The sequence below is a fragment of the Toxorhynchites rutilus genome, chromosome 2 (assembly GCF_029784135.1).
Source record: "Toxorhynchites rutilus septentrionalis strain SRP chromosome 2, ASM2978413v1, whole genome shotgun sequence".
Classification (NCBI taxonomy): Eukaryota; Metazoa; Arthropoda; class Insecta; order Diptera; family Culicidae; genus Toxorhynchites; species Toxorhynchites rutilus.
The window spans coordinates 137,877,265-137,904,373 of record NC_073745.1 but is presented as its reverse complement, the minus strand read 5'-3'; the positions used below and the strand labels follow the sequence as shown (position 1 = coordinate 137,904,373).

The following is a 27,109-nucleotide window of genomic DNA, read 5'->3' as shown; positions in this document are numbered from 1 at the left end:
CAAGTCGATTCACTAACACGAACTAGCCTGTCGTAATCGTCGCTGATGGTTATGGACGCTAGCGACCAGTCGGCAGCGATCCTCGAGACTTTCCGGATAGCTCTTCACAAGGCCAACAGTAAGTTTTAGTTCTCGTTCACGTCAGTTATTCGGTCGTGTCTGGGACACAAATGTTGAATCTGAGGAAATTATGATTTTTTCTGGATATATTTCACGAAACAGAAGGTCCTAGTTTTTTTTAATAACAGTATATCTCTAAAATGAAAAACCATGGGGTTATCGCCTAGAAATAGGTATTTGAGATAATTTTATAAATCAGTCAAGTGATTCCAGGTTCTGTCCTGACATTACTGAAACTATAAATAACTGAAAAAATAAAGATTCCGCTTTCAAGTGTACTTTACTGCCCATGATTGCATAGGAGACGTAATGACTAACACCATTAGTGTTGGGAAAACGCAATTTTGTTGTTTTTTCGCCTAGAAGCGTAACTATGCAAATTTCGGCAAAAAGAGGGCCTAGGAGATTTTGCGGATCAAAACATATTTTTTCCATTTAGAAAACGTTTACGTCTCTTTATGCGGACAATCAATCGTTTCAGTGAACATTTGTTCACATAGCTAGACGTAATCACCATGTTACTCTGTCTGTAGCGTTAGAATTTACATTTCCGATAATAGTAAAAACGTCTCCGTGGGTAGTTTCAGTTGTCCTCGGATAAAATCAAAAAGGCTTGGAAGAAATTTAGTGAAATGTCTGGTAAAGATGCTCTGGATTTGTTGCGAGTCTAGAATAGTACTATTTTCCTAAATACTCTGGGATATGATAAGAACAGCAGGTTCGTGTTTTTGTTGAATCCGCAATCTTGATAATTTGCAACATGATTTACCGATATCACGATCAATCGCATAAAGATGGTGGATTGATTTACACCAACGGTATGAGTAAACGCTGAGTATGTGGAATAATTCGATGTCGAATCCGAGGAGTTATAATGCTAAGAACCAATATTATTTTAATTTTACTACTGATCTGATTGTTTCATTATCTACTTGAAGATTCAAATGCAGACATTTAGGTAGTTATAACATTAAAAAACACAATTGCTTGTCTTTGTTCATTGTTCAGTGCAGTGTACGAAAAATAATAATTATATGAGCATTGTTTCAATGATTGTTTTATATTCATCTATTAGGAAACACTAAGTGATAAGACACTATCGTGACAGGCATGTTCGGAATCTAGAAAGAATGTTATTCATATGTAGATTTAGCTTATAGCACATAATACTTATAATTATTGATTTTCGAACGATGTATGAAAGCTGTATGAGACTACATCTGTTATGCGGACAAACAGTGATTTTTCGGAAACGTTTTTTTTTTTCAAAATTGCTCGAATGTTTTCGAACAAAAAATGTTTGTTTACATGTTGAGCAAACGTACTACATTGCGTAGGATGCAAAACGGCGAAAAAGTCGATTTTGTTCATTTTGTCGCTTACGTCTCCTATACAAACATGGGCAGTTTAGTCCCTTTCTCTTGCAGGTAAGATATCGAAAATAGGTCTAGAGATTCAAAATTACAAAATTTCAGATATAAATATACAGCCATTCCATGCGAAACCGATTTAGTGGTTCTCAGATTTTCGTGAGAAGTAAGACACGTATCGCAAAATATAGGACAATTATTTTTGTTATTTTTTCATTAGGGTGTCCATTTCCATCTTAGGGTGATCCGCAAAATCGATTTTTTCGCCTTTTTCCCAAAAACGATTTTTTTCAAAAATTTATAACTTTTCAACTACTGAACCGATTTAGATTATCAATACATCAAATTAAATCCAATTACTTAATCTTTTTTGGTAAAATATTACGCTTGCCAAAAATTTGGATTTCGTTTTCGTAATTATTGATTATATTTATTTTTTGTTGTTTTCATGGCTTTTGACTAGAGGGCACTATATTTTTTTATATTTTTTCTTGAAAGCTGAGGATTTTTTACTTAACATATCCAAAAATGAGAGATGTGATTTTTTTCGTTTTGAGCTTTTGAGATAAATTTGCGAGTTGAAATTGTTCGGTTTTTTCGATGAAGAAAACAGATAGTTTTCAGGAGAACCTCAAAATATTTCCAGTGAAAATTTCTTTTCGTTTCGGTGAAAACCATTCGCCGACCCTTTTTTTGACATCTTTATAATCCGCGAAGTGCATGTCCCATTGAAGCAATAAGATGATAATATAAAGGGCCAGAAAGGAGATTACAGCGGGTGTATCAACGTTTCCCAGTTATAGAAACATTTATTGCACCCTAAAACCTCTAGATACCTAATTTGGTTGTATTTGCTTGATTAATTATCTAGTAATGTAAAAAATTGTGTTTCATTTGTATGGCAATTTTCATGTCGATCGGTTCAGTAGTTTCCGAGTCCATAAGAATCAGACAGACAGACAGACAGACAGACAGAAATCCATTTCTATATATATAGATAAAAAAACAAAGGTGAATGACGCAAATGCTCTAAATTCGGATTCAAACTCGACATTTTTAATACGCTGAACAACCAAGTTAACGGGTGTTAAATAAAAAATGAAAATTTTTTCAATACCTTTCAGTAACTCAAATAAAAAGCGTAAAATTTTCTTTCTCCAAGAAAATTGCTCTTTGGGCTCCCTAGAAGCAATAGGCTTGTTTGGTTTTGCTAGTTTGAATTTAGTCAAAGCAAAGATGGCGTCGAAACAGCACGTGCTCCGCGAACGCATTATACGGTTCTACGAAACGCATTTCCAGCAAGGAAAAAAGTTCACGGTGGCACATTTTAAGGAAGAAAATGTACCTGTCAGTACGGTATATCGTATCCTAGGTTCCCTGAACGTAGAGCGGAAGGTCGGAAGTGGTCGTCCGGTGACGATAATGAGGAAGCAGAGGAAGACATCGTTAAAGAAGCTGTTTGACAACAAGGACGCAACCAGCCTGCTTGACGCCGGTCGGAAATATGGCTGCTCCCACGTATTGATCCATCGGACATATATATATCGGACGAATACCGCGGGACGTCTTTCGTTCTGGACGACGAAAGCTATTTTCCGCTGTCCAAAACGCATATTCCAGGAAATGATAATTACTACTCCAGCGACAAGTCATCCACACCGCCTGAAGTGAAATACAAGTTCAGGCACAAGTTTGAAAAAAAGGTTATGTTGTACATCGCCATTTCCGACCGAGGCATTTCAAAGCCTTGGTTTAAGCCGAGCGGTCTGGCAATCAACCAACAAATCTATCGAGAAAAGTGCCTCGATAAAATCCTGCTGCCGTTCCTGAACGAACATCAAGCGGATGGGAAGTACGTCTTCTGGCCGGACAAGGCGTCTTCCCATTACGCCAAGAAGACGCTGGCGTATCTTGAGGAGAAAAATATACCGCTCGTGCCGAAAGATCGTAACCCAACAAACTTGCCCCAGCGCCGCCCAATAGAGGATTTCTTTGGCTCACTCAGTGCCCTAGTGTATAAAAACAATTGGAGGGCCAAGGACACGAAGCAACTGACTACAAGAATCCGGAAAATGGACGGCACCAACGTTCTTGTGAGAGCATCGCGACAAAGTTGCGTCGAACAGCAGACCACGGCCCTTACTCAAACATTCACTGACATTTTTTTGAAGAAAATACATTATGTTATTAATAAAAAAATACTGAAATCGATGAAAAAAAAAGTTTTTTTTATATGTGATTGAAAAAATTCTCATTTTTTATTTAACACCCGTTACTTAAGGTAAATGATGGTAGTTTGCCCGATTTTGGGTGTTCTCACGCAACTAGTAAATGCAAATTAATTACTAGTAAAATCTTCATGAAAATCACATGTAATCAAGACAAGTTTGAGTTTGTTGAAAATCTCCAAGTTGCTAATAATTCCATAAGGCGTTAAAATTTTACAATTTTTCAAGTTTGTTTTTATTTTTTCTCCAAAGCGAAATTATTTTTTTTTTTTTTTTTTTTATTAATCCGTTTATTTTTACAGGCTCAGTTACATAAGTTTAATGGAGCCAAACTCTTAACTATATTTCAACTAGCATATATCAACATGTTGTTTCCTTAATTCTATGGTTAATGAAATAGGAAACCGATTACTCGCGGTCGACTCGAGTTTAGAAGGGTGACACATTTTCATTAGGAAAAGGATGGGATGTAAGGAGATGTGTGTTTACACTCGCACTCACATTCACATTCACATTCTAATTCACACTGACACTTCACACTCAATCCTTAAAACTATCCTTACATCTAATATGTATTTACAATTTAACTTATTCTAATGTTAGTAGGAAGGGAACCGATAGCTCGCGAAGGACGAAAAGGAGGGGAAAAGGATGTATAAACAATCACACTCGAAGATCGATAGCTTTAAGGAAAACATATATTCGGGACATGTAATCAAGGTCTAACCGAGCCAACACATCTCTCACCGGCACATTGGACTGCTTTCCTCCAGCCCGAAGGGAGTTTTCTAAATTCGATCTGGCGACAAGATACAACTCGCACGACCAAACAACGTGTTCGATATCGTGGTAACCATGGCCACAATCGCAGAGATTGCTGTCGGCAAGATTAAAACGAAAAAGCAGCGCGTCTAACGAACAGTGATTGGACATGAGTCGGGAGAAGGTGCGAATAAAGTCCCGACTCAATTCCAGACTTTTGAACCACGGATTGAGGCTAACCTTAGGGATAATTGAGTGGAGCCACCGGCCCAATTCATCTTCGTTCCATTTGCGTTGCCAGTTAACGATGGTATTTTTACGAACTAAAGAATAAAATTCATTGAAGGCGATTTGACGCTGATAAATTTCGCCTTCAATTGCACCTACCTTTGCCAATGAGTCAGCCCTCTCATTACCCGGAATTGAGCAATGTGAAGGGACCCAGACAAAGGTAATGACATAACAGCGTCTGGATAAAGCACTCAAAATTTCTCGTATTCTCTCAAGGAAGTACGGCGAGTGCTTTTCCGGCCTCACTGAACGGATAGCTTCGACAGAGCTAAGACTATCCGTTACAATGTGATAGTGTTCAACAGGTCGTGAGGCGACGCTGTCCAGCGCCCAGTGTATTGCTGCCAATTCAGCAATATACACTGAGCAAGGATACTGAAGACTGTGTGAGGTGCTAAAAAATTTGTTGAACACTCCAAATCCTGTGGACTCATTCATAGAGGACCCATCAGTAAAGTACATATTATCACAATTGACACGCCCATACTTTGCTTCGAAAATCGTAGGAACGATCCCCGATCGATGATAATCTGGAATTCCATGGATATCCTGCATCATGGACAGATCAAAATGCACAGAGGAATTGATGTAGTCAGGAAAACAAACACGGTTGGGAATATACGAAGAAGGATCAACCTGCATGGAGACGAATTCATGATATGAGCTCATGAATCCAGAATGAAAATTTAGCTCGATCAGCTGCTCAAAATTTCCGATCACCAATGGGTTCATAACCTTACACCGAATGAAGAACCGAAGAGATAATAAATTGAAGCGATCTTTTAGTGGGAGTACGCCTGCCAAAACCTCGAGACTCATGGTATGCGTTGAGGGCATACATCCCAACGCAATACGGAGACAAAGATACTGAATTCGCTCGAGTTTAATGAGGTGTGTTTTGGCAGCTGATTGAAAACAGAAACTGCCATACTCCATCACTGAGAGAATAGTTGTTCGATACAACATTATAAGATCTTCTGGATGGGCTCCCCACCAGGTGCCGGTAATTGTACGGAGAAAGTTTATTCTTTGTTGGCATTTTTTACTCAGATACCTAATATGGGCCCCCCAAGTACATTTGGAGTCGAACCAGACCCCAAGATACTTGAAAGACATAGCATGAGTGATCGGTTTACCCAAAAGTTGAAGCTTTGGTTTTGCTGGTCTATGCTTCCTAGAAAAAACCACCATCTCTGTTTTCTCCGTGGAGAATTCGATCCCTAGCCCAATGGCCCAGGTTGAAAAATTGTTCAAAGTATCTTGTAAGGGTCCTTGCAGTTCGGATTCGTTTGATCCTACGACAGACACCACTCCATCATCTGCAAGTTGTCTTAGGTTGCAATTTTGTGTAAGGCAATTGTCGATGTCGCTTACATAGAAGTTGTACAAAAGGGGGCTTAAACATGAGCCCTGGGGGAGTCCCATGTAGGAGACCCGACTTACTGTCGAATCCCCGTGAGAAAAATTCAAATGTTTCTCACAAAGCAAGTTATATAACATATTATTCAATAGAGGCGGCAGACCCCGAGAGTGTAATTTGTCTGACAGGACCTCTATTGAAACAGAATCAAAGGCCCCCTTTATGTCCAAGAATACTGAAGCCATTTGTTTTTTTTCGGCGTAAGCCAATTGAATTTCTGAAGAAAGCAACGCAAGACAATCATTCGTCCCCTTGCCCCTGCGGAACCCATATTGTGTATCTGAGAGTAGGCCATTCGTTTCAACCCATCGATCAAGGCGAAACAAGATCATTTTCTCCAACAATTTCCGTATACAAGACAGCATTGCTATTGGGCGGTACGAATTGAAGTCGGACGCGGGTTTTCCGGGTTTTTGAATAGCTATAACTCGTACTTGTCTCCAATCATCTGGAACAATATTATGCTCCAGAAACCGATTGAATAAGTTCAACAAGCGATGTTTCGCCACATCAGGGAGATTTTTCAGCAAGTTGAACTTAATTCTATCCGATCCCGGAGCAGAATTGTTACATGAAAGGAGAGCAAGAGAGAATTCTACCATCGAAAACTCGGAATCAAGATCGCACCTATCTTGTGGTATATCTCGAACAAATTTTTGCACAGGAGCTGAATCAGGACAAACCTTTCGTGCAAAATTAAAGATCCATCGATGTGAATATTCCTCGCTTTCATTGGATGAAGAGCGATTTCTCATGTTTCGAGCCACTTTCCATAATTTTTTCATTGACGTTTCTCGTGACAAACCTCCCACGAAATTTCGCCAATAAGCACGTTTTTTCCCTTTGATCAAATTTTTGAACTGATTCTCAAGGGCTAAATACGTTTGAAAATTTTCAGGAGTACCACGTTTCCGAAAAGCTTTAAATGCATTCGATTTTTCTACATAAAGCTTGGAACATTGGCTATCCCACCATAGATTGGGAGGCCTTCGGAAAATGGTGGAACCTGGATTGGGTTTCGTTTGAGCGCGAACTGCGCTGTCATAGATCAAACGAGAAAGGAAGTTATACTCCTCCAATGGAGGTAAACCATCTCTGGAATTGATGGCTAGAGTAATCGCGTCCGCATATTTTTTCCAGTCAATGTGTCTTGTGAGGTCATATGCCATGTTTATAGATTCAGAAGAATTCGACCCAATGGTGATGGAAATTTTGATTGGCAAGTGATCACTACCGTTGGGGTCCTGGATTACATCCCACTTGCAATCTAACGATAGTGAATTCGAGCAAAGCGAGAGGTCAAGAGCACTTGGGTTAGCAGGAGGTTTAGGTACACGTGTTGTTTCCCCAGTGTTCAAAACGGTCATATTGAAGCTGTTACAAAGGTCATATATCAACAATGAACGATTGTCGTCGTACTGTTCCCCCCAGGCAGTTCCGTGAGAGTTGAAGTCTCCCAAGATCAATCGTGGCTCAGGAAGGAGTGAGCACATGTCAACAAGTTGATTGCGGCTAACCGCAGCTCTCGGAGGCCAATACAAGCTGACAATACAGAGGTCTTTGCCTCTGATGTTTGCATGACAAGCAACAGCTTCGATCCCTCCAATAGGTGGAAGGTCAATTCGAAAAAATGAGTGGCACTTATTGATCCCCAATAGCACCCCTCCGTATCTGTCATCACGGTCCAAGCGTACAATATTGAAATCATGGAAAGAGAGATCATCTCGCGAAGAAAGCCAAGTTTCGGACAGAGCAAAAACATCACAATTGAACTTATGAATTAAAAATTTGAATGTATCCAATTTAGGGATAAGACTACGACAATTCCACTGTAAAACAGTGATATCTCCGACCTCTCTATTTGAATTAGACATCAAGAGAGATAATCATTGCAAGGAGGGGCCATGTTTGCATCAATTGTTGCAAAATTGTCTTTAATACTGGAAGCATTGAAATGACAATGGTTCTGATGGAGTCGGAAACGTTAAAACACTTGAAGATTTGATCCAAAAGGTCAGACAACTTTATAAATCCCGATTGGGAAGTTGAGCTGGACGGAAAAATAGGGACAGTTGGGGTTTTTGATGTCCCCTCGAGTGCTGGGTCGTTCGAAGGTGAACTATTCCCACGGAAGCCAGGAGGAACCTGATTTTGCTTGTCCGCTGCACTCGTTTTTTTAGGCAAGCTAACAGGGGATATCACCGGAGGGACTTGTGATTGAATTTTGGGAGTGGTCACATTTTTGCGCCGGGGATTCCCTTGGGAAATAAACGGTGTACCCCCGTGAGCTGTGTCCGCTTCCATTTCGTCAACTGGCAACGTGGAAAAGATATTGTGTGAGGAGATTGGATGTTGTTGTTGTTGGGCCTGTGGAGAAGCGCCCTTTAAAATTTCCGCAAAAGTGCGTTTCGAGCGTTCCTTTAAAGAGCGCTTCTGTTTCTCCCAGCGACTCTTGTAATTTTCACAAGCTGAGAGCTCATGTGGGGTCCCCCCGCAATATGGACACTTATGCTCAGTCGCACTGCAGGATTTGCCCACATGTTGCTCTCCGCAAGTGGCACAGCGCTCCTTGTTGGCGCAGTAGTCTGCTGTGTGACCAACTGACTTGCATTTGTTGCAAGTCATGGGCTTTGGCACGAAGAGACGCAGCGGAAGCCTCAATTTGTCCACCATAACGTAGTCAGGGAGGGCGGAACCAGCAAAAGTTACTCGAAACGAGTCGGACGGCGTGAATTTTGTTTTTCCCTCTTCCTGGGACACTTTTCCTAATTGATGGCAGTCCAAAATTTTAACTTTCGTCAAAGGGAGCTTTTTAAATCTGCCATCTCCCTCTTTTATTAATGCGCTCGTCAGACCCGTTTCTGTGATCACCCCCGAAATTTCTACGTTATGGCAGGGCACATAGACGCGATATTCTAGTACGAACCTATTGTCGACAACAATCTCGTTAGCTTGCTTCCGATCAGCCACGACAACACGCAGTTTGTTCGGTCGAACCTTTCTAATTTCGACCACGGAGGAATAATTTTTTGTCAGATCTTTCATGATCTGAATGACGTTGAGCGATTTCCCGTTGGGTTTTGGCCGGAAGAAAACAACCCATGGGCCAGATCCAGATGCATCTTCTGGATAGACCTTGACACGCGGAGAGGGGACAACTGCGGGGGAGGACGAGGTCGATTGTTGAGCGGGAGCGGGAACTGTTGGGCTGGGAGGCAAGTTCGGGAGATAATCGGAAGCGGTAGCGGGAGATTGAGGGGGCGAAGTGGAAAAGTTTGCCAATTTTCTTGAAGGGGGCTTGTTGAGGTTGATTAACTCTTCCTCTGAAAAGACATCGTCTGAGGGGGGAACGCGTTTAAGCGACTTCCCAGTAGTTAGTGAGGAGGAAACATCAGATTCAATGTCCATATCAAGAGGATCGCACTCTGCCATTATGGCAGATATACAATTATACTTTTTCTTTTTTTTTTTTAAATCCTTAACCTAATATATATATAAACTAAAATACTTGAAGCGCACGGTGCGGATGATTTGTAACGGTGCTCCAATCGAACCACGTGATGATCGCTTGGCACAACAGCAATGGTGTATCGCACCACAATACGATGACGAGGAACGGCACACGCTCACAGCGCCCGCAGTGGAGGACTTCTCCCTCCCGCTGGTTGTGATTACTTATCACTTCACTCTCGCAATAAAGAAAACACCGTTAGAGCGACACAATCACTTCAGCGAAACCGATAACGGTATTGTTCCAACACAATAACGGACACGAACAACTTTGCGTCGGGCGGCTTCGGACTGCGCGAGCTGACTGAGCGAAATTATGATTGTTATGAATTGTCCACCGCTGATCATGATGTTTGTCCGGAAAATGATAATTCAGAATATTGCAAACCAACAACAGTGAATCGGACAAACCATGGTCGGAATTGAGGTCATCGAAATGCATTAGTTACACGATTTAGATATATAAATCTAATACAAATGGTGTGCTAGCATGATCTTTACAATATTTGTAAATGTTACAATCCAGAAAAAAAGGTCTGTGATTCCGTAAAAATATCCTATGAAACTACTGTAAATGATGAAAAAGACAATTTTATTTATATGTTTTGAAACATTAGAATACCTGATTTAACACAGGTGGGCTTAATTAGAGCATTCAAAAAGTGGACAAACCAAGATAATGTTTTCTACTGGACAAACCAACACCTCAGGTTTTTTTTGACACTAACATATTTTATTAAGTTCATATCAAAAGAAAAAATGACATTTATGTCGAATCGAAGGAATGTATGTATCCCTGCTAACAACATTTAAAACATAAACTAAGAAAATTAAACTTGCATTCTTCGTATGTTTGAGAGTTTTATCACGAAACTTATGCATTGCCTCCTTGGGGACAATTCTCGATCCTTGCCGAACGAGTAATAACAAACTCTAAATCATTTCCTCCTTTAAAGTGAGCTAACAATAACAAGAAATACCTAAACCTCGTTGTATACGAATTCTTTAACGGAGCATCGGCTGAATGTTGAAACTGATGTGTCGCATTAAACAGAACCACGCCAAAACAAAAGGTAAACAACACGCCCACATACGCAAACCCAAGCTAATCGCCCGGTAACGATGCATGGCTCCGAACGAATCACACCAGCGACATCACCGAGCGTCTTTTTCACGAGAATATGACGTAATCCTTTCACACACAAATTTCATCAAAAAAACAAAACAGGAACACATAATTCTGCGTTTCCGAAATGGTCAAACGAGAAGTGTACAAATGTTTATTTTTCTTCAGCCCCATTAGATCAAGTTTTTATGGTGAATATGTTTTCCCTTCAGTAATGATTTTTTTTTGTTGAGAAATGCAGTCGGCTGAAAACAAATTTGCAGCCGAAATTGAAAAGAGATAACATGCGAAAAGCGAAAGCTGATGCGTCGATCAAAATGCATGACGACCAGCCCCCATCACGAGAATCCAGCATTACCTGCAAAAGAGGATGTTCAGCGGAGTGAAAGTGTAAAAATGTAAAAATTAAATTTCATAAGTCGAAGTCCTATGCGCAAGACGAATGTTGCCGTATATTGAATACATTCTAGAGTGGTGCAACTTCGGATAGATGTATTAATAGCAGTTCTTGCGCGCAGTTCTTCCGTTTAACTGAGCAAGTGATAGTTTAATCTCGGAAATCTCCTCTTTTCATGATCATTTCTCCCATGTTCTCTTTGCCTTTAGATCTTCAATGACGACAAAATGATGCTCTGAAGTGGTTTGAAAGCAGATGCATTTGTACTTCGCCTCATCAATGGAGGTGACTTTGAAAACTTTGAGTGGTGTAAATTTAAAACGCATTTCTAGCAGCGATTCCGCTATGTTTTATATGCAACCATACGTTCGCTTGAGAACTAGTAAAAAGCCAAGGTGTAGCAAAGAAACAAACAAAATCGCTCAATTTCAAGATGAATGACAAAAATCAATGGGCAATTTCGCAGGGAAATTGGAAGTTCGATAGCTCGATGGCTAATAAGCGTTTGGCAAGAAATCGTAAAATGATGAACAGTGATACAAACTCGTAATCGTGCTCCACCATGCAGAACTCTTTTCCCTTCTTTTGAATGTCGAAAACAAGGTTTCGGAACATTCCATTTAGAAGAAGTCATAGTGTTATATGATAGTTAAAAGGTTTACCATCTGTTTTCAGAATTATGGCTTTTATTTCTCAAAGAATGGCGAATGTATGTGCGAATATATGAAAATTGACTCAAACTCATATTCGTACGCTGGTACACCCAAACTAGCGTTGGCTGAAAACATTTCATCTTTGTCAGAAATGATGCGATTTCGTGTCCTGAAGGGTCAAATGCGCAAACAATGAGATGTTTTGAAAGCTCAAAAATGGTTTGTATGTATGCGAGCAGACATCTCTTCCTGTTTTCTTTTTTCATTTCATTTGGGATTGTGCCAAAAGAAAATCCATACGACGTCAATGGGGATCGAACCAAGGCCGACTGGAATGTAAAGCTATTTCTTATAGATGTGTTCGGACTCTAGTGGTCATCAAAGCAGTGAAGGAACATTTCCGGCGGAATCCAGCCCGTTCGGCAGAAAAAAATGGCGTGTGAAATGAACATGAGCCACACTTCCATGCAAAATGTTATCAAAAAGGACTTTGGATAGTCAGCTTTTAAGAAGTAGAAAATTCAAGGATTAACTCGCAAAAATATTACCGACAGGGTTAATAGATCTCGGTTGCTGCTGAAGACGCACGTAGGCATAAGGCATTGATCGTTCAGAAATGGTGTAAGCAGAATTTATCTTGTTTCATCAGTTCATCTGAATGGCCTGCATCGTCACCGGATTTGAGATAAATAAAATAAATATAAATATAAAGTGTATCACTTTCACGTTGCCACCTTGTAAACCCTTATTCTATTCAACAAATGCATAATTCTTTGAACGGAATACTTGCACTGAACTGAGCTGTAATATTTGCAAAGTGACTCTCAGCTTCAACATGTGATGTTGGCTGATCGCTGTCTAGAGTGGCACTAACAGAAAATGTTGTTGTTGTTGTTATTGTGTTGAATTCTAGAGGCTTTAAACTCGTAGAGTTTATTTGCCTCTGTCATAAAATGTCACAGACTAACGCAATTTTATCTCCGTTTGATCAAACGTGACAGATTGCATTATTATCGCTACACTACTTGCTCTCTTTACAGGACAACTGAGAGAGCATATACCACAATACTGTTAAAACGGGTCCCACGAAGTGTTAATTTGTGTTTCTAAAATAGAAAAAAGTCATGCGCTAGCTCTCTCAACCTTAAATGACGATTCTCGAGCACCATCATGTATTTAGTCCTATTTGGTTGATTTTTTTACTAAATTAGTTCAATGAGATTTTAAGCTTTCTACTTTGGTGCCTATTTGATTGAAAACATCAACAATTATCGAATAAAAATGTTTTTCAATTGAATCGGATAAAAATCAAATTTCGGACACTATTTATGGAAAAAATCAAATTTTGGACAGAGTGAATTCAAATTTCGAACACTCTGTTTACATAACGGTTTCTTGTGGTTTTAAGCTCAACTTATATTTCTGTACAATTACTAGCGCAATCAAATGATCAAACATGAGGAAAATGAAGTGTTCGGGTATTTTGGTTATTGTTTAAGGTATATTTGAAGATATATTTTCCATTTTTTGAGTGAACGAATAATGATTGTTACGCTGTTGACAGGTGGATGCGTAAATGTTGTCTGAAAATCGGTACCTTGATGGTGGTATCGGTTCTGAAGCAATGGCATGTCGCAGAACGAAGTCCAAAGAATATTTTGAAATGTTAGGGCAATGAAACTTTTTGAAAATTCAAATAATTGCCAAAATGGCGTGTTGAAAATGAGTTTTTTTTAAATAGCTGTTTAGAAGTTCGGAAAAATAAGATATCAAAAACGCTTTAGATAATTCATTTTTACACACTGATAAAAAATTTCAGCCAAATAGGTCGAGTGATTTCAAGGAACACGTTTAAAAATTCGTACAGCAATACTATATCCCTTAAGGTGATCTCATACTTTTAGCTGTGACTAGTGATCCCGTTTCGATTTATCGATTAATCGCATATCGACAACAAAAACCGCGCAGCAGTAGCTGTACGGGTTTTTTAAATCTCGTCTCTATTCATGACTTATTGATTGCGCAGTAACCGTTCGAGTAGTAATCGATTAACTAATCCATTAATCGAGCCGTAATATTCCAACGAAATCTAAAATCAAAAAATCGTTTTTGTACAAAATTTCTGAGGGCATAAACTTCCCAAAAATGCAAAAAAATCGATTTTTTTCGACCTTCCAGACCAGGGTCCTCCCCTAGACCGCTGTTCATCTGTTTCGTTCATCTCGCAAAAAAATGTATTCAATGCTCTTAATTAACATGATGTTTATTGCTATTAGTTACATGTTACTAGTATATATTCATATAGTTTTAGTTTTGTAGTTCTAGTTATATTATAAGTAGTATTAGTAGTAGTAGTAGTCATGGAACATTAGGGCATCTGTGTATAACCTGTTGTCTTGGTAAATAGATAAATAAATAAATAAATAAAAAAATAATCCTTCTGTACCAATTAAGTTTTCTTAATTCGTGAATTTGCAGCCTTTTTTGCTTTTTTCTGTTCTGCAAGTTGTTCTTTCTGCTTCCTCAATTTAGCTAATGTTTAATCATTTTTCTTTTGCTTTCTGTTTCAATTCAATTTTCTTCACCTTCACCTTCTCTATACCATATATCCCAGGACTCGTTTGTGGCCACTGCAGGAGTAACATGAGGCTTACGTTTACCGTAGGTCAACGAATTACCTGGATACACGGCCACATAAGGAGGGTTCAGCTTCTATTAGATGTACATCCAGTTGCACATTGTCCACCGATTCTTCAGCTTCTCTGATATCTATCTGCTAATCTGTAGTTGAAAAACATTTGTATTATTTATATAATATTTTAAAATATTGTAGTATTGTTGCGTGATGTGAATCTTACCAAATCCTACTGGACTATTTGATTCCAATATGTACGAGTGTTGGTCTGTTGTAAAAAAAATACTAATTCAAAAAGTTTTAAAAAATTGGCATATGGGTCTTACCAGATCCAATATATCCAGAATTGACATCATTCGTGTTGCTGCTCATGTAAAGCTCCGCCAAAGATAATGCTGCAACAAAGACAAGAAAAGATGTAAAAAAATATACAATTCTACTGTGGAAAAAAATAACCTGTTTCAAATGACACTGTAAACAAACTAAATGACAGATCGCGCTCAAAATTGACATTAGGACCACCGATAGTAGTTTGTTTTTTATGTTATGACTTATTTCAAGAAGAAATGTAACCTTTCAACGTTTAGGTGTAATTGAAGTGACTAATTCATATACAGTTGGGTAAAAATCGTGATTTTTGAAGATTTTGCTTGAATTTTCACCAAGAATTAATTATATCGTTATTGCAGCCAAATTAAGATAGATAGAAGTTGGGTGTCAAAGAACAAATTATAGAGCGGTTAGAGAGCTTCAATTTGATTGATAGAAACAATCCAGTTTAGTAAAAAAATCAGGATGACATACATATACATATACATATACATATACATATGTATGTAACAATTACTAACTTTTAAGTTTTTCACTTCCAAAATGTTATTAAAATCCATTAATTTAGATGTTCCACTACTATATCCTGTATCAAATTTTCTCATCTTTCAAATGAAAGCAACAGAATCGTCTTCCGTAGCGTACTTTGTAATGTAGAGCCAGTTCGAAGCAACAGAGTCCGAAACAAAAAAAAAGTTCTATAACTCTGTCATTGTTGAAATTCGAACATATGCGTAGAAGGATTTTTTCCATCAAATATGATCGTCTATCACCCTCTGAGAGAATCTGGATAAATTTTTTTTCATGTGAGAATGGTATTTTCTGACTTTAAGGGGATGAATCAAAAATCAAATTCCTCTTTTATATTAAAAAAAAAAAAGAAAAATACATGCAAAAAAAACCAATATTATTTTTTTTTATTCGATTATATACAGGATTCGATTATATATAGTGAAAAGAAATCAGAAACTGTATATAATCGAGTCCGCGCTGTATATATTTGACAGAATGTACAAAAAAACTGTAATCTGTAATCTGTAATCTGTAGTTATGGCAACACTGATCCCGTCATGAGGATCGTCTCAGAAAAATCGATTGATTTGAGTATGTGTAGTAAGATCATTCCAATTGGAAAAAATTGTATGAATAAATTGTAATAAGAAATGAACTTTATAAATTCACTTCTATTTGTTTTTAACAGTGGTTTCAAACTTCATATATGAAGAACAAGAGGATCGATTGAGCTGGTGATGCAGGGGAGAATTGGTGTAACCTGAGGTTGAAGCACTGCAGCCATGAAACATGTCATCAAAGGTATTTCATTATGATTCTCACAAAAAAACACTTGAAATCCCAGAAAAAAATGTATTAGGCTGTCAAAAAAGTCCTGCGGTATTTTTTTTTGAATTTTCATTTGTTCAAAAAATTAGTTACAATCATCTGTTTTAAGTCAAATATGCGCCGTTTTGTTCGATGACTTGTTCCCAACGAGATGCCAACTTCATAATACCCCTGTTATAGAAGTTCGCTTCCTTATTGACAAAAAACTCGGATAGCCAATTTTCACAGGCGTCTTTTGTGGCAAACTTCTGACTACCTAGCTTGTTCGCCATGGACAAAAACAGGTGGTAGTCACTTGGTGCAAGGTCCGGACTATACGGCGGATGCAAAAGAACCTCCCATCCGAGCTCCTGGAGCTTCTGGCGCGTCACCAAAGAAGTGTGTGGCCTGGCGTTGTCCTGATGGAAGACAATGCGGCCTCTGTTTATCAAAGATGACCTCTTCTTCATGAGTGCTACCTTCAAGCGGTCCAGTTGTTGGCAGTACAGGTCCGAATTGAGCGTTTGGCCATAGGGAAGCAGCTCATAATAGATTATTCCTTGACAATCCCACCAAACACACAGCAGAACCTTCCTGGCCGTGAATGAGGGCTTGGCCACCGTCTGAGCCGCTTCAGCGGGCTTCGACCACGATCGTTTGCGCTTCACGTTGTCGTAAGTGACCCAATTTTCATCGCCAGTCACCATCCGCTTCAGAAACGGGTAGATTTTGTTGCGATTCAGCAGCGATTCACATGCGTCGATACGGTCAAAGATGTTTTTTTGCGTCAACGTGTGTGGCACCCATACATCGAGCTTCTTTGTGAATCCAAGCTTCTTCAAATGGTTAATAACGGTTTGATGACTTATCCCCAGCTCTTGGCCGATGCTACGGCTGCTACTATGCCGGTCTTTCTCGGCTAATTCAGCGATTTTGTCGCAATTTTCGACGACAGGCCTTCCGGAGCATGGCGCATCTTCGACGACCTCTACACCAGAACGAAAACGTTGAAACCATCGTTGTGCGGTGGAAATGGAAACTGTATCGGGTCCATAAACTGCACAAATTTTATTGGCAGCTTGAGATGCATTTTTGCCTTTGTTATAGTAATACTGTAAAATATGTCGGATTTTCTCTTTATTTTGCTCCATATTTGCGAACGACTTAACCAAACAAAACACAGTCAAGGACTATATTATAGCGCGCGTATAAAATACCTTTCCAACAAGCTATAGTATGACTCGATACAATGAATACAATAAGAACTACGCGCTTACAACGACACCTCGCGGAAATACCGCAGGACTTTTTTGACAACCTAATATTTTCCAGGGCATTCATCTTGAACCGTCATGGAATTATTTTAATTAAATAAATTAATTGAAAATTATTATCAGAAATTTAACATCTGATGTTCATCCAGAACTCCGCTGATAATAATACTGTTAAATGCAATCGTGTCATACGTCTGGCATTTAGTCGAAATCTTGGTAGTAGTCCCAATTCTAGAAAAGAACGCTTCAGTTGGACCTGATGTCACCATCCCATCTCGTCACAATTCTCACTGTCAGCCTAAAGAATGTGATGGTGTAAATATAGCTTGTGACCAAGTATGGAAAAGTTCATTCGCTCATTTTTCCACACCTGATTATAAATCACTCTTGTATCTGCTTGGAATAATCATGGCGAAAAGAATGCAGCAAACAATCGTGAGATTGCACGATTAATCATTTTTCACTCCCCGACCATCTTCAATCGGGACTGAGAGTGAACATAACAAAACAAAGAGTGGAAAACAACATTCAATGAATGAATACTCCTTTGGAACGCACGAAACAAAATAACGAGCGAGTCAAAATAGACTGAATCTGCTTGTTAGTATGATTTTATTTTCCCTTGTACTCTTTTCTTTGTCAGCATTCAAGTGCACATGAATCCACCTTCCCGCTCACCAATAACTTGCGTTAATATGATCTTTTGCGTTGGCTTAGATCGTTTCATACTAGAAACAAAAAAATGTCATTGCAATAGTGCACAGGAAACAACTCGATTTCAACTATCTACCTATATTTTACTGCCGCAATCGAGGCTCAATGATTGCTATTTGAGTGAAAAACGAATGATTTTACAGAAGCACTCGCTGGCGCAAGCAAAAGTTTCCAATTTGATTCTATCACCATCTAACGTCATTCCGAGAGGCAAATAAGGGAATGCAAAATTCTCTGAGAATAGATGAGCGGAATCGGGACAGTATTTTTCCGTTTAACTCGAGAATGAACTTTGCGAAGATGATAGGTAAATGTATTATGTCTCAAATAAAGTGAGGCATAAACGGAGAATAGAAAGGTGAGATTTATCTGTGGATGAGTGTTGTTACACGAATTTCGATGCGATTTTGCCCATACCTGCTTGTGATCACTTGTTTTGTAATGAACAAACTTTCAAAACTGCTTTTCCTAAGGGTGCTCTTACACTGTTTGACCGAAGGCTAATATTTCACTCTTTTGAACAGATAAAATTTGATCAACATGTACTGATCAAATATATTCCTCACAAAACACAATAAGAAAATATTCATTTATTGGATGCCTGATTTTTTTTCGATGTTTTCGTTAAACCTGTCGGTGCATGGTTACGTTACCTTAAATATTTTAGTCGATTTTTTTCCATGTTCGATGTTTGACATTGTTCGCCAATGATGATAATTAGAGAGTGGTAAATAAAATAGTTTTTGTACAAATTTCAGACCAATCTTCATCTGTCAAAAAGTGTCAAATATTTGACCTCCGGACAAACAATGTACCTTAAGTTTACGACCACTAATTTGATAACCTTGAAAGGGAACCAATGTTTATGCAATTTGTCAAGTGGTTTTTGGTGAGATTAAAATCAATGTTCACTGAAAAACATTTTTTTTCTACGATCAAAAAGATCGGAAAGATTGAGACGAAAAGATCGAAAGCAATCCAAATGTTGACATTATGTTTATAAAATTTGTCAGGATTAAAATCGATGTACACTGGAACAAAACTCTAAGATCAAAAAAATCGAAGGAAAAAACGATCTTCACGGATTTTTTCGGATACAATGAATCGATCCAAAAAATAGGAAATTGGAATGGAAAAGATCGAGCTTCTGAAAATCGATCGAAGATCGTCCAATACTAGGTGGGAGAAAAATTCTATGGCACTGGCACTGTGTTAAGGGGGGACCCCTGTCTGGAAGGTCGAAAAATAATAAATTTTCGTGATGTTGGGAATAAAGTGTAGTGTTCGGAATTTGTTTGAGGCATATTTGAAGATGTATTTTCCATTTTTTGATTGCACGAATAATGATTGTTACATTGTTGACAGTTGGATGCGTGAATGCTGTCTGAAAATTGGTACCTTGTTGGTGGTATCGATTCTGGAGCAACGGGGTGTCGCAGAACGAATTCCAATGAATATTTTGAAACTTTAGGACAATATTTAAGACGTTACATAAGGGTTTTTGAAAATTCGAAAAATTACCGAAATGACGACCATTTTTGTTAAAAATTAGTTATTTTTCATGAAAAATCGCTGTTTAAAAGCTCATAAAGAATCGAAAAAATGAGATATAAAACGGTTATGTAACACTTTAGATAATTTATTTTTACATGCTGATAAAAAAAATTCAGCCAAATTGGTCGAGTAGATCCTGAGATATCGATACCACCACCTGAAAAAACATGGTTTCGAAAAAAACGCGTTTGTAAATTCGTACAGCAATACTATATCCCTTGGGGTGACCTCATACTTTTGGCTATAACTTTCCAACGAAATCAAATATCGAAACATCCTTTTAGGACAACATTTCAGAGGCCATAAGCTTCCCAAAAATAAAAAAAAACGATTTTTCCGACTTTCCAGACCGGGGTCCCCCCTTAATAAATCGTATAGAAGTCACTAAAGATATTAGCATTCACGGTCCAAATTATTTCACATTACGGATCTAAGCATAGGAATATGAAAATACTTAATTCAATGGAACCGTTCTAGATCTTACAACTCGGAAACCTCTCAACTACTCGAGTACAACTGGTCGGCAGCGGAAAAACCAAATTTTATCACTCTCACTTGGGCGCAGAACAAACAAACATCTCCCCCATACGCCTTTTATGCGAGTGCTTTCTCACGAAGAGCATTTGGAGAACATCATCAACGTTCAACATAGCTCAGCTACTACTAAACTCTCGTCGCTCTTGGGAACTTCCCTGGGAGTTGTCTGTATCGCCTCCACCATCATCCTCGTCATCGTCATCATCATCACCGCCTTCGCCGTCATGAACAACGATCGCCCGCCGCTCAGCGCGTTCGACTGCAAACTGCTCGAAAGCATAGCACATAGCTTCTAGTGCGATGCTTTGCACGGATGGACGTCACCACGGAAGATGAAGCCGCTTTAGTAATCTCGCGACTTCAACACTGCCAAGATCATACGAAACACAAACGCTCCACAGCGAACGGAGACGCGCGCACACGCGGAATATGCAGTGCGGAGTGATTTTCCGCTGAATTCGCTGAAATCAGTGCAGCTATCTACGGTAGATGCGATAGTTTTGCTATTTTTCTGCTTCTAGTTCTGTGTGGTGACTAAGTTTAGAGACGCATTTTTTTTCCCTGATGTTCACTGGGGCAACCTCGAAGATGTTCGGCTACCCATTTTTGTTTCTTCTAAAAAACGTGAGACAAGTGATGAGTACACAAGGACGGGCTGATTTTGGAGGCTGGCTCAAAATTGAACTGCAATTTTCGTTCACCATATCGGGAAACATGAACACAGCGCCTTTCAAGTGCTGCTCTGTTATGATCAACCGGGGATGATTGGCGCGATCTTGGGTGATAAAGTGTGTCAATGTATTTTTTTGTGGAGGATAAGTTCGAAGCGAACAGTGATGTGCAGTGAAAATGACCTCCTAAAATAGCATCAATTAGTGTGTTCCAAAGGGGCGTTTGTTGAAAGAATTCGGAACGACGTGCAACATATGTCCCATCGCAGTGTTCTATGATTGTTTCCTCGTTTACGATTTCGGTGGAATTTATGTGCACTGGATTTGCTTGTCCTACTGAGAATGGCGAGTGGTGGTGAAGACTTGTGCTAATTTGGTTCCTCGCGACTGAAAGAAAATAAATGTGAACGGAGAGATGTGGATTTATTCATAAAGAATGCAACTGTTTCATGTAGATACATATTTGTGATGACTGTAATGACTGACCGACGATTAAACCATCTCAAACTATGTAGTGGTCTATAATATTAAATTAGCGTGAAATTAATACCTTGTGAAGGTGTGTTGCTTTACGGTAGCCGGTAGCATTATTTACCTGACAAATAATCGAGAAGCGTTAAACACGTTTCATCTACGTTATAATTTGTTATGAATGTAAATAATCGACAAGACGTTGGTTGATGTTGTCATGCATATCAAATATTTCAGACGAACATTGTGAAAGTTAGGTTCCATCACGCAAAATCAATACATGATTTGAAATTAAAACAAACTGTTGGCTTGTGGAACATAGCATTTGAAAATCTATGAAGGTATTGAATAACTCAATTACGAGGTCCAAGTGATTTCCTCATTGATACAAAACAGAAAGAATCATTTGTTGTTCTTTTACGTTCCGCATTTCCACTGAAATACAAAACTTGTACTAAGTAATATTGTTTTGAGAGAATCGAATATGTTCTTAACAAATATAAAATTGAATTATTATTCAGCCAAAACCAATAATTCATTTGAATGACTGCTCATAATGCCATTCGAAACAAAATTTCTTCAAGATACACTTATCGTCTACAGCAGAGATTCTCAAATTATTCTGGGCAAGAGAATGCTCATCCAGAATGAAGTGATACCATCGACCCCTATAGCCGAATTTCTTAAAAATGTTTACCTTTGTCTTATTCATACAAAATACTTACCTATTCAAAAACTTAGTTGCGGTTAGTTGAGTGAGTAAACTTCACATCATTTTCTCATCAATAAATAAACATAAAATTCAGTAAATGTCAGGTGTAATTAATAGTTATTAATACAAATTACAACAATAATATTTTCTACCAAAATATTATTCATTCTTATTACAAGTTGGTTCACGTAACACAATTTAGAAGTATTTTGGAAGTTTTAGATAGAAACTTGTGTTTATTAATAAGGGTCGATTTCTAGACCTCGTCGACCCCTGTGTCCCTAAGGGGGTTGAGAGACCCTGGTCTACAGTGTGTTGCAGAATAGTTGTACCTGAAGTAGAATGTGATTGCATCAAGACAAAACAATCAAACGTAATCATTTTTTTTAAATTTAAGTTATTTCAGAAATGTACCTTATCAACCAACTCAAATAAATAAACAGTAGGAAAAAAGCGAAAAGAGTATTGTTGAGGTAACTGAAGCCTGATAGAGAGGTTCACTACAAGCATTTGAAAATCTGCATTCTCACAAACATTTTAGTGGAATTCAGATGCTACTAGCACTTTACAAGCCTATTGTGTTGTTTTACAATCAAAACATAATAGATTTTCAAAATGGCTTCAGAGTGGTCTTGGATAGTGTTGCCACACGTACAGATTTATCTGAAAAGGTACAGATTTTTTCGTTATTTTTGGTACAGATTCTGTACGGTACAGGGTACAGATTTTCGTCAAAAAGTACAGATTGGTACAGATTTTTTCCGCGCGCAAACTTTCTTACATTTGAACAAACTAACATTAAGGAACATGACGACTTTTACGCCGCAGTATCGCTTGGTGCTGCTGATCATAAAAGCATTTACAATGCAATAATTCTAGAGAAACATGTCAAAACATGTCTTCTTTGATCGATACTCTTCATCGACATTCTCTTTCGATAACCACAACCTATCAGACAGATTTTGCTCCAGTTTTGCCATGTAGTTTGATAAACGAGGTTACTTTTCACAATCCTTATCGTCGAACACATCAGTAAATGCTTTTACCGTTGAGTTATTAATGAAAGAGAATGTAGACGAAGGAAGATAGACCCTTTTGACATGTCTAGAATTGATCAGTTTCATAGCGATGAAATTCGTTGTGTTAGAGACGTTTCCAGTGTTCTACAATGGGAATATACAAGATCTGGAGAATGAAATCCGCACCCTAAAGGTAACATTACTCCGTAAGGGAATCACAGTATCAGACGACAAGCATGTGCAGGATTGGTGGACAATAATTTGTTGTCTGAAAATAATTGATGGCTCGCTAGCATTTTCAGCGCTTCGATGCCTTGTTTGTAAAGTTTATGCATCTCTCCTCGGCAATTTTTTTGCTGAATATACCGTTCTTTATCATATTTCGGACTCTTAAGGCATATTTTTTTTCCCAAATATATATTTTATTAAGGCACATGTGGCGTTAGCCTGACAGGGCCGGGAGTCCAATATTTTGACAATTTTTGTCTTACAACTATGTTAGTAATATGTAACCGATCGCGGTTGGCTCGAGGTTAGTATTACAAGTGTTCTCATAATTGGTATGTTGCAGTCTTCGATGCTCTGTACGTGTGCCCGACACGGGATACTTCCTATTGGGATGCAGCTGACCATTAATCAGCAACGCCCCCCTAGTCTGTACCCCATATCTAGCGTGGTGCGTCTTTACTTAAGGCATATGATGTTGAAAACAGATCTAAACTTTATGCACAGGTATTATTTGGTTGATATTTTCGATTAATTAGTTCAATATGCTTGTAACCTTTCTACTTTGGTACCTATTTGATTGAAAACATAAAAAAAATCATCGAATAAAACGCTTTTCAAATGAAGCGAATAAGAATCAAACTTCGGACACTAAATCAAATTTTGGACGGATTGAATTCAAATTTCGGACACTTTATTTTGTAATTTTTTGGACGAAAATTACATTACACTTGATTATATGTTATAGTAAACTGCGAAACACTTACCAAGCAATCACAGTAAACTGTCAACGATGATGAAAACTGATGGAACACCGGAGGAATTTAAATATTTATAAACGGGTAAATTCTACGTGCTCACGCTAAGCAAACGTCAAACACAAATGAGTAGTGTTGTGAGATTTTTGCCGATTATGTTATAATGCAAATGTAGTTCTCACATGAAATGATAGTGAAACCAAGGGATTACTCTATTATTTTGTGATATTATTTTATTATCAATATTAGCAATTGTGATATTATTTTTATAGTTATATCATCAGTGCATTAAGCATTTCAAGATATTAGAACAAAGTGTCCGAAATATGATGTTGTCCGAAATAATATTCAGAACGGTAATCAGAACAAAATAAGCTTCGGCTCAGCAATGATACGATGATTGCTATTTTGAGATCAAATGATTTGAATAAACCTAGTGGCTATGTATAAGCATAATCAAACACACGAATAACTTGCAAATGTAAATACACCCATACCTCGTTATACGGCCGCTCTTTATACGGCATTTCGCTATAACGGCTATTTTCAATTCAGGCACGTTTTCGATTTACGGCCTAAAATGTTTCGTTATAACGGCAAAAAAATTTGAAGATTGATTGAAAATCACTTTTGTACAGAAGTGAAAAAATATTTGCGAGACAATAACTCAAGCAACAACAAAAATAGGTATGTATACAAACATATATTCCATGTAACATGGAGTTGTTTCATTTTTGTTTATTGATTATTGTTGGTTTTTATATATGTATGTTGTATGTAATGTATGTATTTTTGATTCAAATAAAATAAATTTTAATTAATTTAATTTTTATTTGAATTGAATAAAAATAAAAAAATTAAATGAATTTTGAATGATAAATTATGTTACATATTCAACAACTTTGGAACCGATCTGATTGAATTTGTATGAATTTGTATTAGAATAATTGATTCCTTATACGGCTTTTCGCTTTGCGGCCAAATCTCGTGGAACGTATCTAGGCCGTAAAGCGAGGTTTGGGTGTATAGTATTTGCAGTAAATAAACGAGTATTTTTTCCATTCTAATAAAATAATTTTTTTCTACAACGAATATTTTCGATGACAATCGCCATAAAATTTATAAAATGAAATTTTGAAATCTGTTAGAAAAAACAGATAATGCGTTTCAAAGAGTTTAAAGAACAGTATTATAACACAACGGGATTCTAGAGCATCTACGAGAAACAAGATCACTCAAATATCATTTATATGGATAGAACGTTTAATTGAATGGTAAACCATTCCGTATAACAGACGCTCGCTAACGCTCCGTCGAACCTAACTAAAGGATCGTCTGCTATGTTTCAAACTAACCGAGAAATCGGTGGAACACAGGTTTGCTTGCAAGAGTCGACGGGTCGGTGGCCGACTCGGATTGCGTCACCTCTGCGGCCGCCTCGCTTCTTATCCTCGTTAGTCGGGACCTCGTCCCCATTACGCTGACCTCAAAATAAATTTCGTTACGGCAAAATAAATTCATAATAATAGTAGCGCTGCGGTGGCGTTAATATGTAAGCGCCATTTTGTTTTTCTTACCAATTTTTTCCATTTTCGCAATATCAAATAATGGTTGTCAATAAAAATCGATGGCTTCCGATTTAAAATTCACCTTAATTGTTTGTTTATTTGTTAATTGTTTGAACAATTCAGACTGCATCGCAAATTCTGAAATGAAAGCGGAGAAAATGGATACTATCGAGACAAACGAGAACAGCGGAAAACGGTCGATTTTTTTCTGAAATAGGGCCCATTTATTTATAAATCATACATTATCCATTGAAAACCTAGTGAATAAGAATAGGTCAACTCTAGATAACACTAATCTCCAGTACATCGCGAGTATTCGCTCGTACTTTTGAATACATGTTCTATCATATTCTTTAGGTTTTTAAATGTGAAACCATGAAATCCCGGCACGAGGGCCTAACGTTAAAGAATCTTAATAAATAGAATTGTTTTAGAAATATTCCATAGCCCATCGATCCATAGCCATTCCATCTATTAGCCTTAAAGGACAATACGGACAGTAAAGAAGTAATTGTGCCTACACTAATTTCTAAAAATGGCACAGCGAAGTCTCCAGTATTATGTCAAATTTCAACATTACAATTTTTCATTTTACTTCGTATTTTTGTTGCTCTCTCTTATTGTTTCGATTTAATCTTATTTATCTACATGAGATTCGATAAAAATTATTCTGAATAATCGGAATTTTTCATCTTCATTCGAGTAAACGTTTCATTCGGGTATTCGTTACATTCGGGTACATGTTGCATTCGAGCAAATGTTATTTGGGTATTCGTTGCGTTCGGGTAAATGTTCATTCGGGTGAATGTTGCACCCGAATGTGTTGTGTTGTTGTGGGTACACTGAAGTCAATTAATACGCGGATTTCGGAATGTATGCAGTTTATTTTTTACGCAAATTTTGGAATTTACCCGGTTTCTTTACGTGGCACGTATCAACCGCGTAAAAAGTAACTCCAGTATAAACAGATTTATTGTGTGGATTTCATAAGTGAAGTTTCATTGGAATTCATCCTACGACATCCCGAATTTCCAGGTTGTTAACAGCGTAATAATCGGGCCTTATTCTCGAATACACTACGAATACACTTCACGGTGGAAACGGAATGAAACGTATTCGCGATGACAACGGTACGGTGTCGACATCTGGATACGAGATTAGTTTCCCACTAAACTTATCATTATAATATCAAATTATCTTCAGACGAAATTTTTGTATGAGATTATTATATCACATGAAGAAAACAAAGTTTTCCACTCACATTGAATACCAGTTTGATACGAAGAAGTTAATTTTAATTAATGATTTTTTTATTTGAAAAGTGCTCATTCTGCCTGAAAACTCATCATTATCTTCGACACTTCACTAACTCGTAAAACGTAGTTCAATGGCGTGCCGTTTATGTAGTTTCCACCGTGAAGTGTATTTGAGAATCAGCCCCAAC

At 37.9% G+C, this 27,109-nt stretch overlaps 1 protein-coding gene across 9 annotated transcripts in view; it reads left to right on the top strand.

Annotated features, from left to right (window-relative positions):
• LOC129770275 (serine-rich adhesin for platelets) overlaps positions 1-27,109 on the top strand; it is a 156,133-nt gene that overhangs the window by 79,023 nt on the left and 50,001 nt on the right. For 2 of the 9 annotated variants that reach the window (XM_055773000.1, XM_055772993.1), the window contains exon 1: positions 20,577-20,726. The exons of 2 other annotated variants lie outside the window; for them this stretch is intronic. The gene's annotated coding sequence lies outside the window, so the exon portion shown is untranslated. Of the gene's footprint in view, positions 1-20,575; positions 20,727-20,746; positions 20,866-21,456; positions 21,472-27,109 lie in introns of those variants that run through there. 5 more of the 9 variants (XM_055773002.1, XM_055773001.1, XM_055772994.1 and 2 more) reach the window with 5 other exon arrangements.